A 19039-nucleotide genomic window follows, 5' to 3' on the forward strand; every position below is an offset into this window, starting at 1 on the left:
ATTTTGAGAGTCTCTTAGAACAGCATGGTATTTGCTATGGTTATAAAATTGGTCCTAGAATGGTAGGCATCCAAGTTGGGTATAATAAAAACTATCATAGGAAGTGAATTGGATGCTATGATCAATTTGATACTTGATAATTGTTTTCAGATATGGAGGTAGTGATATTAAAGTCATGCTAGTTGGGTGATTATGGATTTAAAGAATACTTGTGTTGAAGTTAGCAAGTCCCGTAGCATGCACGTATGGTTAAAGTTGTGTAACAAATTTGAAACATGAAGTGTCCTTGGATTGTGCATCCTTATGAGTGGCGGTCGGGGACGAGCGATGGTCTTTTCCTACCAATCTATCCCTCTAGGAGCATGCGCGTAGTGCTTGGTTTTTGATGACTTCTAAATTTTTGCAATAAGTATATGAGTTCTTTTGACTAATGTTGAGTCCATGGATTGTACGCACTTTTACCTTTCCATCATTGCTAGCCTCTTCGGTACCGTGCATTGCCCTTTCTCACCTTGAGAGTTGGTGCAAACTTCGCCGGTGCATCCAAACCCCGTGATATGATACTCTCTATCACACATAAACCTCCTTATATCTTCCTCAAAACAGCCACCATACCTACCTATTTATGGCATTTCCATAGCCATTCCAAGATATATTGCCATGCAACTTTCCACCATTCCGTTTATCATTGTGACATGCATTACTTTTGTCATATTGCCATTGCATGATCATGTAGTTGACATCGTATTTGTGGCAAAGCTACCATGCGTAATTTTTCATACATGTCACTCTTGATTCATTGCACCATCCCGGTACACCGCCGGAGGCATTCATATAGTCATATCTTGTTCTAGTTTCGAGTTGTAATTCATGTGTTGTAATCAATAAAAGTGTGATGATCATCATTATTAGAGCATTGTCCCCAAAGAAAAAAAAGAAAGGCCAAAGAAAAAAAAAGAATGGCCAAAAAAAGAAAGGCTAAAGAAACAAAAGAAAGGCCAAAGAAAAAAAGAAAAAAATGAAAAAAAAAGAAAAAATAAAAAAAGGAATAAAAGAAAAAGGGGGCAATGTTACTATCTCTTTTCCACACTTGTGCTTCAAAGTAGCACCATGTTCTTCATATAGCGAGTCTCATATTTTGTGCTTCAAAGTAGCACCATGTTCTTCATATAGTGAGTCTCATATTTTGTGCTTCAAAGTAGCACCATGTTCTTCATATAGCGAGTCTCATATTTTGTGCTTCAAAGTAGCACCATGTGTTCATATAGAGAGTCTCATATGTTGTCACTTTCATATACTAGTGGGAATTTTTCATTATAAAACTTGGCTTGTATATTCCTACGATGGGCTTCCTCAAATTCCCTAGGTCTTCGTGAGCAAGCAAGTTGGATGCACACCCACTAGTTTTCTTTTCTTGAGCTTTCATTCATTTATAGCTCTAGTGCATCCGTTGCATGGTAATCCCTACTCCTCATGTTGACATCAATTGATGGGCATCTCCATAGCCCGTTGATTATCCTTGTCAATGTGAGACTTTCTCTTTTTTTGTCTTCTCCACACAATCCCCATCAATATTCTATTCCACCTATAGTGCTATATCCATGGCTCACTCTCATGTATTGCGTGAAGGTTGAAAAAGTTTGAGATTATTTAAGTACGAAACAATTGCTTGGCTTGTCATCGGGGGTGTAGAATTTGGGAACATTTTTGTGTGACGAAAATGAAGCATAGCCTAACTATATGATTTTGTAGGGATGAACTTTCGTTAGCAATGTTATTTTGAGAAGACATGATTACTTTTATTAGTATGCTTGAAGTATTACTATTTCTTATGTCAATATGAACTTTTATTTTGAATCATTTGGATCTGAACATTCAAGCCACAATAAAGAGAAATACATTGAGAATTATGCTAGCTAGCATTCCACATCAAAAATTCGATTTTTATCATTTACCTACTCGAGGACGAGCAGGAATTAAGCTTGGGGATGCTTGATACATCTCCAATGTATCTATGATTTTTGATTGTTCCATGCTATTACATTACCTGTTTTGGATGTTTATGGGCTTATTTTACACATTTATATCATTTTTGGGACTAACCTACTAACCGGAGGCCCAGCGCGTATTGCTGTTTTTTTGCCTATTTCAGTATTTCGAAGAAAAGGAATATCAAACGGAGTCCAAACGGAATGAAACCTTCGGGAGCATGATTTTTGGAACAAACGTGATCCAGAGGACTTGGAGTGCAAGCCAATAAGCAACCGAGGCGGCCACGAGGGTGGAGGGCGCGCCCACCCCTACAGGGTGCGCCCACCCCTACAGGGTGCGCCCCCTATCTCGTGGGCCCCTCGGGCAGCCACCGTCGTACTTCTTCCTCCTATATATACCCACGTACCCCGAAAACATCCAGGGAGCCACCAAAGAAATATTTCCGCCACCGTAACCTTCTGTATCCGCGAGATCCCATCTTGGAGCCTTCGCCGGTGCTCCGCAGAGGTGGAATCGACCATGGAGGGCTTCTACATCAACACCATAGCCCTTCCGATGAGTTGTGAGTAGTTTACCACAGACCTTCGGGTCCATAGTTATTAGGTAGATGGCTTCTTCTCTCTTTTTGGATCTCAATACCATGTTCTCCCCCTCTCTTGTGGATATCTATTCGATGTAACTCTTTTTGTAGTGTGTTTGTCGAGATCCGATGAATTGTGGGTTTATGATCAAGTTTATATATGAGAAATATTTGAATCTCCTCTGAATTCTTTTATGTATGATTGAGTTATCTTTGCAAGTCTCTTCGAATTATCGGTTTGGTTTGGCCTACTAGATTGATCTTTCTTGCCATGGAAGAAGTGCTTAGCTTTGGGTTCAATCTTGCGGTGTCCTTTCCTAGTGAAAACAGGGGCAGCAAGGCATGTATTGTATTGTTGCCATCGAGGATAAAAAGATGGGATTTATATCATATTGCATGAGTTTATCCCTCTACATCATGTCATCTTTCTTAATGCGTTACTCTGTTCTTATGAACTTAATACTCTAGATGCATGCTGGATAGCGGTCGATGTGTGGAGTAATAGTAGTAGATGCAGGCAGGAGTCGGTCTACTTGTCACGGACGTGATGCCTATATACATGATCATGCCTAGATAATCTCATAATTATTCCCTTTTCTATCAATTGCTCAACTGTAATTTGTTCACACACCGTAATACTTATGCTATCTTGAGAGAAGCATCTAGTGAAACCTATGGCCCGCGGGTATATCTTTTATCATATAAGCTTTCAATCTACTTTTATTTGCATCTTTACTTTTCCATTCTATATCATAAAATACCAAAAATATATTTATGTTATCATATTATCTCTATTGGATCTCACTTTCGCAAGTGGTCGTGAAGGGATTGACAACCCCTTTATCGCATTGGTTGCGAGTTCTTTGTTTGTTTGTGTAGGTACGTGGGACTTTTGAGGAGCCTCCTACTGGATTGATACCTTGGTTCTCAAAAACTGAGGGAAATACTTACGCTACTGTGCTGCATCACCCTTTCTTCTTCAAGGAAAACCAACGCAAGCTCAAGACGTAGCAGTTACCACTCAAGCAGAGCAAGTACTGAAAGCTCAGAATGAATTGCTTGATGAATTAAATAATAAACATGATTTTGCTGTTAGAGTGGCTACTAGAACTGGTAAAATGAATTAGGAACCTATGTATCCTGAAGGCCACCATAAGAGAATTGAACAACATTCTCAGAAAAATAATTTAGATGCTCCTAGTCCTTCTAAAAAGAAGAAAAAGAAAAATAATAGGACTTTGCATGCTTCTAATGAACCTAATGTAGAAACACCCAAGAATCCTAATGATACTTCTATCTCTGATGCTGAAACACAATCTGGAGACGAACATGAACCTAATGATAATGCTAATAATGATGTTCATGTAGATGCTCAACCTAGCAATAACAACGATATAGAAATTGAACCTACTGTTGATCTTGATAACCCACAATCAAGAAATCAATGTTATGATAAGAGAGACTTTGTTGCTAGGAAACATGGTAGGGAAAGAGAACCATGGGTTCAGAAACCCATGCCTTTTCCTCCTAAACTATCTAAGAAAAAGGATGATGAGGACTTTGAGCGCTTTGCTGAAATGATTAGACCTATTTTCTTACGCATGCGCTTAACCGATATGCTTAAAACAAATCCTTATGCTAAATACATGAAATATATCATTACAAATAAAAGAAAAATACCTGAAGCTGAAATCTCCACCATGCTTGCAAACTATACCTTTAAGGGTGGAATACCTAAGAAACTTGGTGATCCCGGAGTACCCACTATACCATGCTCCATAAAAAGAAATTATGTTAAAACTGCCTTATGTGATCTAGGAGCCGGTGTCAGTGTTATGTCTCTTTCCTTATACCATAGACTTGAATTAAGTAAGTTGACACCTACTGAGATATCCTTGCAAATGGCTGATAAATCAACTGCTATACCTGTCGGCATTTGTGAGGACGTGCCTGTTGTTGTTGCGAATGTTACTATCTTAACAAACTTTGTCATTCTTGATATTCCTGAGGACGATAGTATGTCGATTATCCTTGGCAGACCCTTTTTAAATACTGCAGGTACTGTTATTGATTGCAACAAATGCAATGTCACCTTTCATGTTAATGGCAATGAGCATACGGTACACTTTCCGAGAAAACAACCTCAAGTTCACAGCATAAATTCTATTGGGAAAATTCCATCAATTATATTTGGAGGTTTTGAATTTCCTCTTCCTACTGTAAAGAAAAAGTATGATACTCTTATTATTGGGGATGTTCATATCCCCGTTGAGGTAACCTAGTGTCAATTCGAAATTTCTCCGGTTCCATGTTATTCGGAATGGGTTTGTTAACAAGACTTGATCAACCTTGTTAGTAGATTCCTTTTGATGATCATGAGATGGATGAAACTAGAAGGCACCACCTTCTGTACCCTTCTTTTAGTTCCTGTTACTTAGAATAAATAAAGTAGAAATAGTATATTTTGTCTGTTTTCTGAATTATCTATGCAATAAAAAATATCCCGAAAATAAAAGTTCTCCAAATGCCATGCCAATTTAATATGATTTTTTCTGGAATATTTGAGAATATTTGGCACTGAGAACACATCAGGGGAACAAGCACCTGGCCTCGAGGGTCTAGGGCGCGCCCACCCCTACAGGGCACGCCCCCTGCTCCATGCCTTACTCGGTGATAACACTTTTAGTATGGGTGCCGTTATTGCTAAACCGTTAAGCCTAAACCGTACAAAGGGCCCCCTCTTTGGAGGTATCTATGTTGCACGCCTTGCTAAACATTTCAAGGTACCTATTAGGCATGATGAGAAAGAGGAGACACTGCTGCCCCTTACCTTTTTAGATTACAGGAGCATGGTACCGCATGAGTTTATTGTTGGCAATGATGATAAGATGCTTCAGTATAACCTGAGATTTAATAAGAAACACAATGAGATTATTACCCTGCCTGCACCTTCATTGTTTGATTTAACCGCAGGCTATTACCTTGTTTTGCCGGAGGCCGTTTACCGCACCGAGGCCAGACATCATCTCCAGAGCCTGAGCCGGAATCACCACTGGACCCCTATCGTCCATCATCTTATCAGTGGGATCCGGAGGAGATCGCCAACCAGTGGCAGTACGATGAAACTCCTCAGTACACTGGGGAGAGTAGCCGCTATCCTTGGGCATAGACCAACTTAGGCCAAAATCCTAAGCTTGGGGGAGTACATATTCCTCACCAACTTTACATTCATGTTCACACACTCATTCTAGTGTCAGTGCTCATACTCTTTCATTGTACTATCCATGCTAGTTTAATTTCTTTTTCTAGTTTTCTTCCTGTGTGTTTGATAAACCCTAAAGAAAACCCAAAAAAATTAGTTAGTTTAATTTCCATGCCTATGGTAGTAATAATTAAAAGAAAACCCAAAAAGATTTCTTGTTCTTCTTTTGCTTGTTGGGAGCTTTCCCTTGTAAATAGTTTCATTTCCGTTCTTTCCTTTGGGGGTCAAGAGTAGAAGACCATAATGAAAATGTTTAGTGGCTCTGATACGCATGATTGTTGATTTAACAAAGAGCCCATATTACCTTGTCTTCTCCCTTGAGTTGAATGCTTGTAGATTCCAGCTTAGTCCAATGCACATGCACTATTATTATTATACACACTGTTCGTCGTGCAAGTGAAAGGCAATAATGATGATATATGATGGACTGATTGAGATGAGAGAAGCTGGTATGAACTCGACCTCTCTTGTTTTTGTAAATATGATGAGTTCATCGTTCCTGATTCAGCCTATTATAAATAAACATGTTTGCAATGCCAATTAGAGATTATAGTTACTTATGCCATGCTTAATTAGCTAGGAGCTTATAATGGTTTACCTTGCATGCCAACATGCTATTAAAATGGTTGTGATGTGGTATGATAGGGTGGTATCCTCCTTTGAATGAATTGAGTGACTCGACTTGGCACATGTTCACGCATGTAGTTGAAACAAAAATCAACATAGCCTTCACGATATTTATGTTCATGGTGGATTATATCCTACTCATGCTTGCACTCGGTGTTGATTAATTTTAATGCATGTTCATGACTGTTGTCGCTCTCTCGGTTGGTTGCTTCCTAGTCTTTTGCTAGCATTCACGTGTACTAAGCCGGAATACTGCTTGTGCATCCAAACTCCATAAACCCCAAAGTTATTCCATATGAGTCAACCATACCTTCCTATATGCGGTATTTACCTGCCGTTCCAAGTAAATTTATATGTGTCAAACTCCAAAACTTCAAATGAAATTCTGTTTTGTATGCTCGAGCAGCTCATGTTTCAACTAGGGCTGTCTGTATCTTCCATGCTAGGTGGGTTATTCTCAAGAGGAGTGGACTCCGCTCCTCATTCACGAGAAAATGGCTGGTAACTGGGATGCCCAGTCCCATGATCAAAAAGATCAAAGCAAATCAAAATAATTAAACAAAACTCCCCCAGGATTGTTGTTAGTTGGAGGCACCCGTTGTTTCGGGTAAGCCATGGATTGATGATTGTTGGTGGAGGGGAGTATAAATTTTACCATTCTGTTTGGGAACCGGCTATAATGTGTGTAGCAATTAAGATACCGAGATCTCATAGTTGTTATGTTGACAATGAAAGTATACCGCTCAAAATGTTATTTATCTCTCTATTTCACAATTGAGCTCTGTTACCTCTACAAATCTCTGCTTCCCTCTGCGAAGGGCCTATCTATTTACTTTTATGTTGAGTCATCACCCTCTTATCAAAAAGCACCCGCTGGAGAGCACACTGTCATTTGCATGCATTACTATTAGTTTATATCGGGTATGACTTGACTGGATCTCTTTTACCATGAATTACAATGTTTAGTCAGTCCTTGATCTTTAAAGGTTCTCTGCATTTATGTTTTGCGGTCTTAGAAAGGGCTAGCGAGATACCATCTTGTTATATCATATTATGATTGTTTTGAGAAAGTGTTGTCATCCGAGATTTATTATTATTTGCTCGCTAGCTGATTATGCCATTGATATGAGTAAATATGAGACCTAAGTGTTATTGTGAATATGGTTAGTTCATAATTGAAAACTTGAATGCTGGCTTTACATATTTACAACAACAAGAGCAAATAGAGTTTGTAAAAGTTTTTCTTTATCACTTTCAGTTTGTCAACAGAATTGCTTGAGGACAAGCAAATGTTTAAGCTTGGGGGAGTTGATACGTCTCCGTCGTATCTACTTTCTAAACACTTTTGCCCATGTTTTGGACTCTAATTTGCATGATTTGAATGGAATTAACCCGGACTGACGCTGTTTTCAGCAGAACTGCCATGGTGTTATTTTTGTGCAGAAATAAAAGTTCTCGGAATGTCTTGGAAATCCATGAAGCAACTTTTCAGAATTAATAAAAAATATTGGCAAAAGAAATAGCGTCAAGGGGCCCACACCCTGTCCACGAGGGTGGGGGGCGCGCCCCCTCCCCTTGGGCGTGCCCCCCTGTCTCGTGGGCCCCCTGGACATCCACCAACCTCAACTCCAACACCATATATTCTCTTTCGTGGAGAAAAAAATCAGAGAGAAAGTTTCATCGCGTTTTACGATATGGAGCCGCCGCCAAGCCCTAATCTCTCTCACGAGGGCTGATCTGGAGTCCGTTCAGGGCTCTAGAGAGGGGGATTCGTCGCCATCGTCATCATCAACCATCCTCCATCACCGATTTCATGATGCTCACCGCTGTGCGTGAGTAATTCCATCGTAGGCTTGCTGGACGGTGATGGGTTGGATGAGATTTACCATGTAATCAAGTTAGTTTTGTTAGGGTTTGGTCCCTAGTATCCACTATGTTCTGAGATTGACTTTGCTATGCTTAATGCTTGTCACTAGGGCCCGAGTGCCATGATTTCAGATCTGAACCTATTATGTTTTCATGAATATATGTGAGTTCTTGATCCTATCTTGCAAGTATATAGTCACCTATTATGTGTTATGATCTGACAACCCCGAAGTGACAATAATCGGGATACTTCTCGGTGATGACCGTAGTTTGAGGAGTTCATGTATTCACTATGTGTTAATGCTTTGGTCTGGTACTCTATGAAAAGGAGGCCTTAATAGCCCTTAGTTTCCATAAGGACCCCGCTACCACGGGAGGGTAGGACAAAAGATGTCATGCAAGTTCTTTTCCATAAGCACGTATGACTATATTCGGAATACATGCCTACATTACATTGATGAACTGGAGCTAGTTCTATGTCACCCTATGTTATAACTATTACATGATGAATTGCATCCGACATAATTATCCATCACTGATCCAATGCCTACGAGCTTTTCACATATTGTGCTTTGCTTATTTACTTTCCCGTTGCTATTGTTACAATTACTACAAAACTGCTATCGTTACTTTTGCCACCGTTACCATTACTATCATACTACTTTGTTACTAAATATTTTGTTGCAGATACTATGTTATCCAGGTGTGGTTGAATTGAAAACTCAACTGCTAATACTTGAGAATATTCTTTGTCTCCCCTTGTGTCGCATCAATAAATTTGGGTTGAATACTCTACCCTCAAAAACTGTTGCGATCCCCTCTACTTGTGGGTTATCAGGCCCATTGATGATACGGCCCGTAGAAGGCCCATTGTGTCTACGACTCGTAGAAGGCCCAAGGTTTGTACTACCTATAGAAGGCCCATTGTTTCTACGGCTGGTAGGAGGCCCAGTGTCACTACAGTAAATATGTAGCCCATGGTTATAGTGGCCTAGTTTAAAAAACAGGTTATTGCGGCCACTAGCAAACCGCGGAAAAAGAACTGCACTGACTACAAGAAAACAAATAAACAAGATAACAATGAAATAAATAAGCAAGCAACTTACGCTAGACTATCACAGCTATTACACATATTACATCAAGTGGGCATCAAAGTTCGCCACCAATGCAAATATAGGGAACAAAGTAGCATATAAATGCCACAACAAAACAAGTCCAGAACTGAAACTACTTCAGAAGAGCTCAAGAAACAATATCCTGGGTACCCATAATGCTGACAAGATGCTTAGCAAGGTTATTAACTTTCTCTTGTTTGACGGTTAAATCCTCCAGCGCTTGCTGTTGCACAAGAAAGTATGCATCTGAATTTTGCAGGGACTTCCTCAGTCCTTCGGCTTCTTTCTGCAGCACAACTGACTGATGCCTTTCAGGTTGTAGCTAAGACTGAAGAAGCCGAAGTGATTCAGGCAACGAGTTCGAAGAGCTTGTGCCAGCGGTACTGGCCAGTAACTCGAACACTACATCAACGCAGGACTGTGGGGTTTTCTCACTGTCTACAAGATCATTTTTATCACCTCTCTTGGAGACCAACAGGGTTGTCTCACTATCTTGAACCTTATCTGCATTACTTTCTCTACCATTGCATAGTGGGGTGCTCTTCTCCAATATTTTGTTTGCATACTACAAGAGAAACAAGCAGACACATCACAGGTTTAGCATGTAGTATACGAAACTCATTTTGGTAAAATGGTTCAGTAGTAAGGTGGACATGATAACAGCATGAAACAAATATATATCTATGTACTATGGTCACTATATTGTCCATATCATTCTAGTTTATGTTGCCTAATCAAGATAGAGACACAGTTCAACTCATATATTTTTAAGACACAACATCATAGACATAATATAAGTGTGAGAAACTACACAACATTGGCAACACTTGTAATGTGCATCATAAGAGAACATAACTGTTTATACAACTTAAACTAAAATCAACATAGAGCAAGAAGTTAGAACATCAATCCAGTTAAAGAAATAGGTTTAAAACATACTTGTTGCGCCATTGGAGTTTCAATTGGATCCTTCAAATTCGAAAGTAGTTGGTATGAGTAAATATAGTGATGCAACAACAAAGGAGTATGGACCATAGCTACGGAATCTGACCTGAGAACAATTGCTCTTCTACTTTAAATGTGGAGTTTGGGTTAGCTGTGGTGGCCTTCATGCTCTGGGCACTGCAGTTGCTTTACAAACTGCTTGTGTGGGGGTACTCTGTGGTGGACATGGTGCTTTGTTAACTAGAAGTTGGTTACTATCTGCTGGGGTTGCGGTTAGATGGGTTGTAGCTGGTTCTCTGCCCAACGGTGTAAGTGTGCAATCTGTAAGAGTCTCGATTATGTGTGGTGGGGCTAGTTTGTGGGCCAGTACAACCATGGTTCTATCTGCATCGACGGGTAGCATTATCTTTTGTGAAGAATGGGTTTTTGCTCCCTTAGATACTACCATCACCCCCTCCAATTCAAATGGCTGATAAACAAGAAAAGAAATTGAACGTACAGACATTGTATGATAGACAGATGTGGTAATTCACATATATGTTGTCTAACCAAATAGGACAACATGACATAATTTCACATATATGATGCCTAACTAAACAGGATAGCATGACGCAGTTTCAGATATATGATGGATAACTTAACAGGATATAATGGCATAATCTAACATATGATGAGTATCTAAACAGGATGACATGACAAAACTATATGATGTCTTTCTAAAATAGGTTGGGATGAAATAATTCACATACATGTTGTCTAAATATACAGGATGGCATGATGTAATTGACATAATTGATTTATAGACTAAGCAACTGGCACTCGCATGTATGATCTCTAAACTAAGCAGATGGAACTCAATATTGTGCATATGATGTCTAAACTAAGCAATGCAAGACACCATATGCATGATATGAGAAATATAAACATTGCAACTTAGAGCATACACCTCAGGTGGGATATAGGACTGGTCATCCGTCTCTGAATCCTCCTCTGAGGAGCTCCCTGTAACCATTGAGATATATGCTTCAACAGGTACCATTACCTGCTCTGAAGACCTTGTTTTCGCTCCAGATTTTTGCATAACCGGCTCAAATGGCTGATACACATGAAGAGTAGTTCAATATACACAGATTGTTGACAAATGGAATACGTAATGAAAAAAAGATGGCATGAGATAATTCACATATATGATGCCTGGCTACATGGCGGTGCATAATTCACATATATGATAACTGGCTGAAAAACATGACATTGCATAATTCACATATCTAATATAGAAAGCAAAACATGAGGCATTCACACAAAGTATGTATAATCTAAGCAAATGGCATGGCAATGCAAGACACCATACACATGATATGAGCAATATAACCTTGCCAAGTTAGAGCATGCACCTTAGGGGGGGATACGACTGGTCATCTGTTCTGAATCCTCATCTGAGGAGCTATCTGTAACTAGCAAGAAATCTACATCGACAGGTAGCACTGACTGCTCAGAAGACCTTGTTTTCACTCTTTCCCATGACCGACTCAAATAGCTGATGCACAGGAAGATTAGATGAATGTATAAACATTGCTCACAAATGGAATGCATTATGAAAAAAATGGCACGATACAATTCACATATATGATGACTGGCTAAACAGGATGTCATTGCATGATTCACATATATGATGCTTGTCTAAAGAGGATGTCATTGCATAATTCCCATATACTCCCTCCGTTCCTAAATATTTGTCTTTTTAGAGATTTCAAATGGACTACCACATACAGATGTATATAGACATATTTTAGAGTGTAGATTCACTCATTTTGCTCCATATGTAGTCACTTGTTGAAATCTCTAAAATGACAAATATTTAGGAACGATAGGAGTATGATATAGAAACCAAACAGGTGGCATTCACACAAAGCAAATCTAAACTAAGCTGATGACATATAAGATGTATAATGTAAGCAATGCGAGGCGCCATATGCATGATATGACCAACATCAGCATGCCAGGTTAGAGCAAACACCTCAGGTGGTAAACAGGAGTGGTTGGCTCCTTCTGAATCCCCATCTGACGAGTTATCTTCCTCTGGAATACAATCTGGAATGGCGGGAGGGGGGGGGTGCACTTCGCCCACCATGGTGCGGCGTCTGCATGACATTATAATCCCACGCAACGGTCTTCTATTTTTATCTACATGTTCAGTATGATTGTGTACAATATCTGACATGCATAATAATAAAAATAGTTAGATTTTGTAAGGCCTAAGGGGTGCATGCAAAAATCAAGACCGATGGTAGCAAATGAGTGGATGGATCCAAAACTAAAGATAGCAGATAGATTATAGCTCCAGTTTAAAAAGATAGACAATGGATCATCTATTGTTTGTTGCCGACCCAACATGAACCACATAGAAGACCCCAGATGAACCAGATAGTAGACATGTACTATTCGTTGCTGCCTCAATATGAGACCCACGAGCATTTTAAAACTCAAGTTTGAATGATAAATTAGCAGGTAATAATAACCGATGTATAACGTAAGCAAACACGAAAGACTGCAACCTCTCTTCCGGAGCTGTGTAGTCCTCAGGTTCATCTGCTCAGTCGATGATGGTAATGAAGTTGGCGTGGCTGCCGGCAATGGGAAATGATCTGAGGCGGCGAAAGAAAGTCTGCAGGGGGGATCTCTGTTGCAGTGAACGCTTCTGTCGATGGTGCACCTCAGGTGGGGTGGATGACGACACCGCAGGAGCAGGACATAACACACAAAGTTTTCTTTAATGCCTATCTGAAAATGAAGTAAATCTGTAAGGGATCCTTAGAATTGGAGGATTCTATAAATGCAGGGACAGGGAAAACACAGGAATAGTATAGGAATGCACGTGCAAAACAGAGCATTTGGAAACATAGGATTTCAGTCAACCTGGGTGTTTGGTTCACATGAATTGGAAGCACACACGAATGGAGAAACATGGTCAAATTAAAGTAAAACCACGTGAACATGAAAAAATAAGAATCTTATTATGCAAGTAATGCAATTAGTTCTGTTCTTCATGCATATTAATTTGAAAAGGACGTCCAAGTGAATATTAAAATTCCTACGTTTTTTCTTTGAAAGAGACACCAAAGGAAAAAATCCTCCACTTTTGCTTTGCTCCACTCCTTCTAACCAAATGCACGAATAGTAGTACCATAGTAGTTCCATAGCAAAGGATCCCTGAGGGATCAACATGAATGCAGAGTAACAAAGTGACGCGATGAGTGTACAACCTCTTTGGCATAGCCTTGTGGACCTCAGCATCATTGGGTTGGACGTGGAGGATGGTGATGCTGGTGTGACTATCGGAGGCAGGGAAGAAGATCTGAGGCCTCTAGAAACGGTGCCGAGGGTACTGCTCTACTGTAATGGACGGTTCCGTTGCTGGAGCAGCTCCAATGAGGTGTATGGCGGCGAGGCTAAAGCAGGACAAGACATACAACGTTAATCTGAAGTGGGACTCTAATATCATCTGCAATAGATGATGTAAAATACATCACCAAAAAGTGCTAGATGTAAAACGTATCATCTGCGCCACATCGCTCGGACATATGCTGTAAGTACTGTTCACTCTGAATTTAACTGAAGAAACTAAACTTTACACTCAAAACTGAATTTTACTGTCGAAACTGATTGAACTAGTAGCAGCTCATTACAATAGATGTTTAGGGCGTTCGAGCACTAGTAGCAGAGAAGCAGTGATCTAAATCAACAGATGTTCGAGCAGGGAATGCACTAGCAGAGAGCAAGTCATGCAGTAGCACCGCGAGCGAGTGCTAAAGTAGCAACTCCTGTAGTTGCCGGAGGTCGTGCAACAGCAGCAGCAGCGCGAGCAAGAGCAAGAGCAGAGCACCAGCATGAACTAGAGGAAGAGCGGAGCAGTAGTGCAATCAACAGCAATAGCAGAGCAGAGCATCAACACGAATGAAAGCAAGAGCAGTTCAGCAGCGCCATCGACAGCAAGAATAGAGCCGCATCGCGACAGAGAGCCGGAGCAGCTGTATCTAGTGCCAGTGTGGAAGTCGCCATCGAGGAAGCAACGACATGGGGGAGAGACACCATGGATGAAGTTGCCGGCGACAACGCCGTCGATGGAGACCCGCCATGGCTGCGTTATCGAGCACCGGCAGCCCCGTGAGATCGAATAAAAGATAAAATGCAGCGGGGAGTGCAGAACCTCCTTGGTGGCGCCGAGTTGGCCTCGGCTTCATCAGAGGAATTGGTGAGGCTGCTACGGTTCCAGTGGGGCAGGTCAAGACGACGCTGTGGGGATGGAGGTGGCACGATAGACGAGGCGAACATCGGGGCAGCTCCTTGGAGGTGGAGGACGGGGCGGTTGATCCGGCGGAATGACGAGATTGATGATGGATCCTCATCCGGTGTGGTGGATGAGGGACGACGAGCTGTTGCGGTGGACGATGTAGTCGGGCAAGAGTCTCCGGCTGGGCGACGGTCGGGAGGCCGTCGGAGGAGCGTGAGGTTTCACGGGTTTTGGCGGCCTCGGTGTATGAATGGGGGGAACGAAGGGGAAGGGAGGGGGAAGCCATGGCTTAGGGACGCGTGATACATCCATTTTGCATCATGCTTTTATATCAATATTTATTGCATTATGGGCTGTTATTACACGTTATGTCACAATACTTATGGCTATTCTCTCTTATTTTACAAGGTTTACCATGAAGAGGGGGAATGCTGGTAGCTCGGATTCTGGCTGGAAAAGGAGCAAATATTGGAAACTTATTCTGCACAGCTCCAAAAGTCCCGCAACTCCACGAAAGTCATTTTTGGATTTAATAAGAACTTATGAGCAAAGAAAGTACCTGAGGGGGCCCACACCCTGGCCAGGAGGGTGGGGGGCGCGCCCCCCTATTGGGCGCACCCCTGTCTCCTGGGCCCCCTGGTGGCCCTCCGGTGCCCATCTTCTGCTATATGAGGTATTTTACCCTGGAAAAAATCAGAAGGAAGCTCACGGGACGAAACTCTGCCGCCATGAGGTGGAACCTTGGTGGGACCAATCTAGGGCTCCAGCAGAGCTGTTCTGCCGGGGAAACTTCCCTCAGGGAGGGGGAAATCATCACCAACGATCCTCTCATTGGGAGGGGGTCAACCTCCATCAACATCTTCACCAGCACCATCTCCTCTCCAAACCCTAGTTCATCTCTTGTATCCAATCTTGTATCAAAACCACAAATTGGTACCTGTGGGTTGCTAGTAGTGTTGATTACTCCTTGTAGTTGATGCTAATTGGTTTACTTGGTGGAAGATCATATGTTCAGATCCTTTATGCATATTAATACCCCTCTGATTATGAACATGAATATGCTTTGTGAGTAGTTCCGTTTGTTCCTGAGGACATGGGTGAAGTCTTGCTATTAGTAGTCATGTGAATTTGGTATTCGTTCGATATTTTGATGAGATGTATGTTGTCTCTCCTCTAGTGGTGTTATGTGAACATCGACTACATGACACTTCACCATTATTTGGGCCTAGAGGAAGGCATTGGGAAGTAATAAGTAGATGATGGGTTGCTAGAGTGACAAAAGCTTAAACCCTAGTTTATGCGTTGCTTCGTAAGGGGCTGATTTGGATCCATATGTTTCATGCTATGGTTAGGTTTACCTTAATACTTGTTTTGTAGTTTAGGATGCTTGCAATAGGGGTTAATCATAAGTGGGATTCTTGTCCAAGTAAGGGTAGTACCCAAGCTATAGGATCGGAAGTATGTCTAGAGGGGGGGGGGTGATTAGACTACTTAACCAAATAAAAACTTATCCTTTTCCCAATTTTAGTTCTTGCCAGATTTTAGCTAACTTAGCACAAGTCAAGCAATCTTAACACAATTCAAGCAAGCATGCAAAGAGTATATGAGCAGCGGAAAGTAAAGCATGAAACTTGCAAGAATGTAAAGGGAAGGGTTTGGAGAATTCAAACGCAATTGGAGACACAGATGTTTTTGTCGTGGTTCTGATAGGTGGTGCTATCGTACATCCACGTTGACGGAGACTTGAACGCACGAAGGGTAACGGCTGCACGAGTCCACGGAGGGCTCCACCCAAAAAGGGTCCACGAAGAAGCAACCTTGTCTATCCCACCATGGCCGTCACCCAAGAAGGACTTCCCTCACTAGCGGTAGATCTTCACGAATTAGGCAATCTCCTTGCCCTGACAAACTCCTTGGTTCAACTCCACAATCTTGTCGGAGGCTCCCAAGTGACACCTAGCTAATCTAGGAGACACCCTCTACAAGAAGTAACAAATGGTGTGTTGATGATGAACTCCTTGCTCTTGTGCTTCAAATGATAGTCTCCCCAACACTCAACTCTCTCTCACAGGATTTGGATTTGGTGGAAAGAAGATTTGAGTGGAAAGCAACTTGGGGAAGGCTAGATATCAAGATTCATATGGTAGGAATGGAATATCTTGGTCTCAACACATGAGTAGGTGGTTCTCTCTCAGAAAATATAAGTTGGAAGTGTAGGTTCGTTCTGATGGCTCTCTCCACGAATGAAGAGGAGGTGGAGGGGTATATATAGCCTCCACACAAAAACTAACCGTTACACACAACTTGCCAATCTTGGTGGGACCGAATTGAGAAACTCGGTCGGACCAATTCAACAAATCTAGTGACCGTTAGGATTTTCGGTGGGACCGACATGCAACTCGATAGGACCGATATGGTTAGGGTTAGGGTATAACGTAATCTCGATGAGACCGATTACACAAACTCGGTGAGCCCGATTTTGGTAATAAGCTAACCAGAGAGTTGGTTAGGTAAACTCGGTGGGACTGGTTCGCTCATTTCGGTGAGACTGAAATGTTACAAAAGCGAAACAGTGAGTTTACATTGCAATCTCGGTGGGACCGATCGCTCATCTCGGTGGAACCGAAACGTTATGAAGGGAAACAGAGAGATTACAATCCCATCTCAATGAGACCGAGATCCCTATCGGTGAGACCGATTTGCCTAGGGTTTGTGGCAGTGGCTATGACATCTGAACTCGGTGGCACCGGATAGAAAGAATCGGTGGGGACGAGTTTGACTTTTGGTTTAGGTCATATGTGGATGTGAGAAAGTAGTTGAGGGTTTTGGAGCATATCACTAAGCACTTTGAGTAAGAACCTCATTAAGCAACACCTCATCCCTCCTTGATAGTATTGGCTTTTCCTATAGACTCAATGTGATCTTGGATCACTAAAATATAAAATGTAGAGTCTTGAGCTTTGAGCTTGAGCCAATCCTTTTATCCTTAGCATTTTGAGGGGTCCACTTTTCTCATCCATGCCATGCCATTCATTGAGCTTTTTCTAAAATATTTATCTTGAAATAGTGTTAGCTCAATGAGCTATATGTTGTTAGGAATTACCAAAACCACCTAGGGATAGTTGCGCTTTCAATCTCCCCCTTTTGGTAATTGATGACTACATACAGATCAAAGCTTCGACAAATGATAATAAGATTGAAAAACGTTGTCGCTTTGAGAAGTATGTGAAATGTGAGAGCTCCCCCTAAATTTGTGCATAGTTTAAGATTTGCTTTGGACTGCAAATCCACAATGAGTTAGGATCATGAGTTACTCTCCCATGTCACATACATCCTGGTGGAGCGCTCAAAATGATAATAATTAAAATACATGCACTCATCACCAAGCAAAGTGAATGATCATATAGAGATAAAAGTATAATGTCATCCAACAAGCATTAATGTAGCATATGATCAAACACATGATCATCCAAGTATCACACATGCATAAAGTATATCAAACAAGCAAACAAAGTTCAACCACCAAAACAAGAGAGAATAAAAAGACAACGCTCTCTCTCGAAGCCTATGATCTATACATTTTTCTCCCCCTTTGGCAACAAGTTACCAAAAAGTTCATAGAAAATGCATAGTTCTAAATCGACTCTCAGGCTTGGTCTTCAGCTGGTGGTGTAGAGATAACGCCAAGGACGAAAGCATCGGTTGATGAAGTTGGAGCTAGTGGAGTAGGTGTTGGAGCTGGTGTCACTAAAGCTGTAGCTGGTGCAGATGAAGTTGCTCTTGTGTCTGTAGTAGGCACTGCAGCTGATCTCTGAGCTCTGGGCACTCTAGCAAACACATCAGTGGTTGTCTTGCCCTTCCTCTCCTGCATGTCATCTCAGTGACCTTCACATCCAAGTCATAGAACTTCTGCTCCATGATCCTCTCCAGGCTCTCCTGGTTTTGAGTCAGGGTGGCCAAACCCTTCTCAATCCTTAGAGTGGAGGCAATCAAGTAGCAAAGATGATCTTGCTTGCTCTTCAGGAAATACTGAGATGCTTCATCAATGGTTGGCATCTTGGCAGCCTTTTCAGTCCTTGCCTTCTCCTTCTTTGCTTGTGCTTGCACCAAAGATGGTTCATCTTCATCCATAACCACTGTGTTGTCCTCAAAATCTGGATAGATAGGCATGTGATCCTTGTCCAATAGGTATGTGCTAGTGCCCATCTTGGAGTTAATTAGCTCCTGGATCTGTGGGGCATACCCACAACTTCTCTTCTGGTCAGCAGCTGTCCTCTTGATAGTTTTTACTATGAGGCTCATGACCTTGAATTTTTGAGGCACATCAAATATGTGAAGCAGATTGATAGCATGAGCTCTGA

This window comes from Triticum dicoccoides, chromosome 5B (genome assembly GCF_002162155.2).
Source record: "Triticum dicoccoides isolate Atlit2015 ecotype Zavitan chromosome 5B, WEW_v2.0, whole genome shotgun sequence".
In the NCBI taxonomy this organism is placed as follows: domain Eukaryota; kingdom Viridiplantae; phylum Streptophyta; class Magnoliopsida; order Poales; family Poaceae; genus Triticum; species Triticum dicoccoides.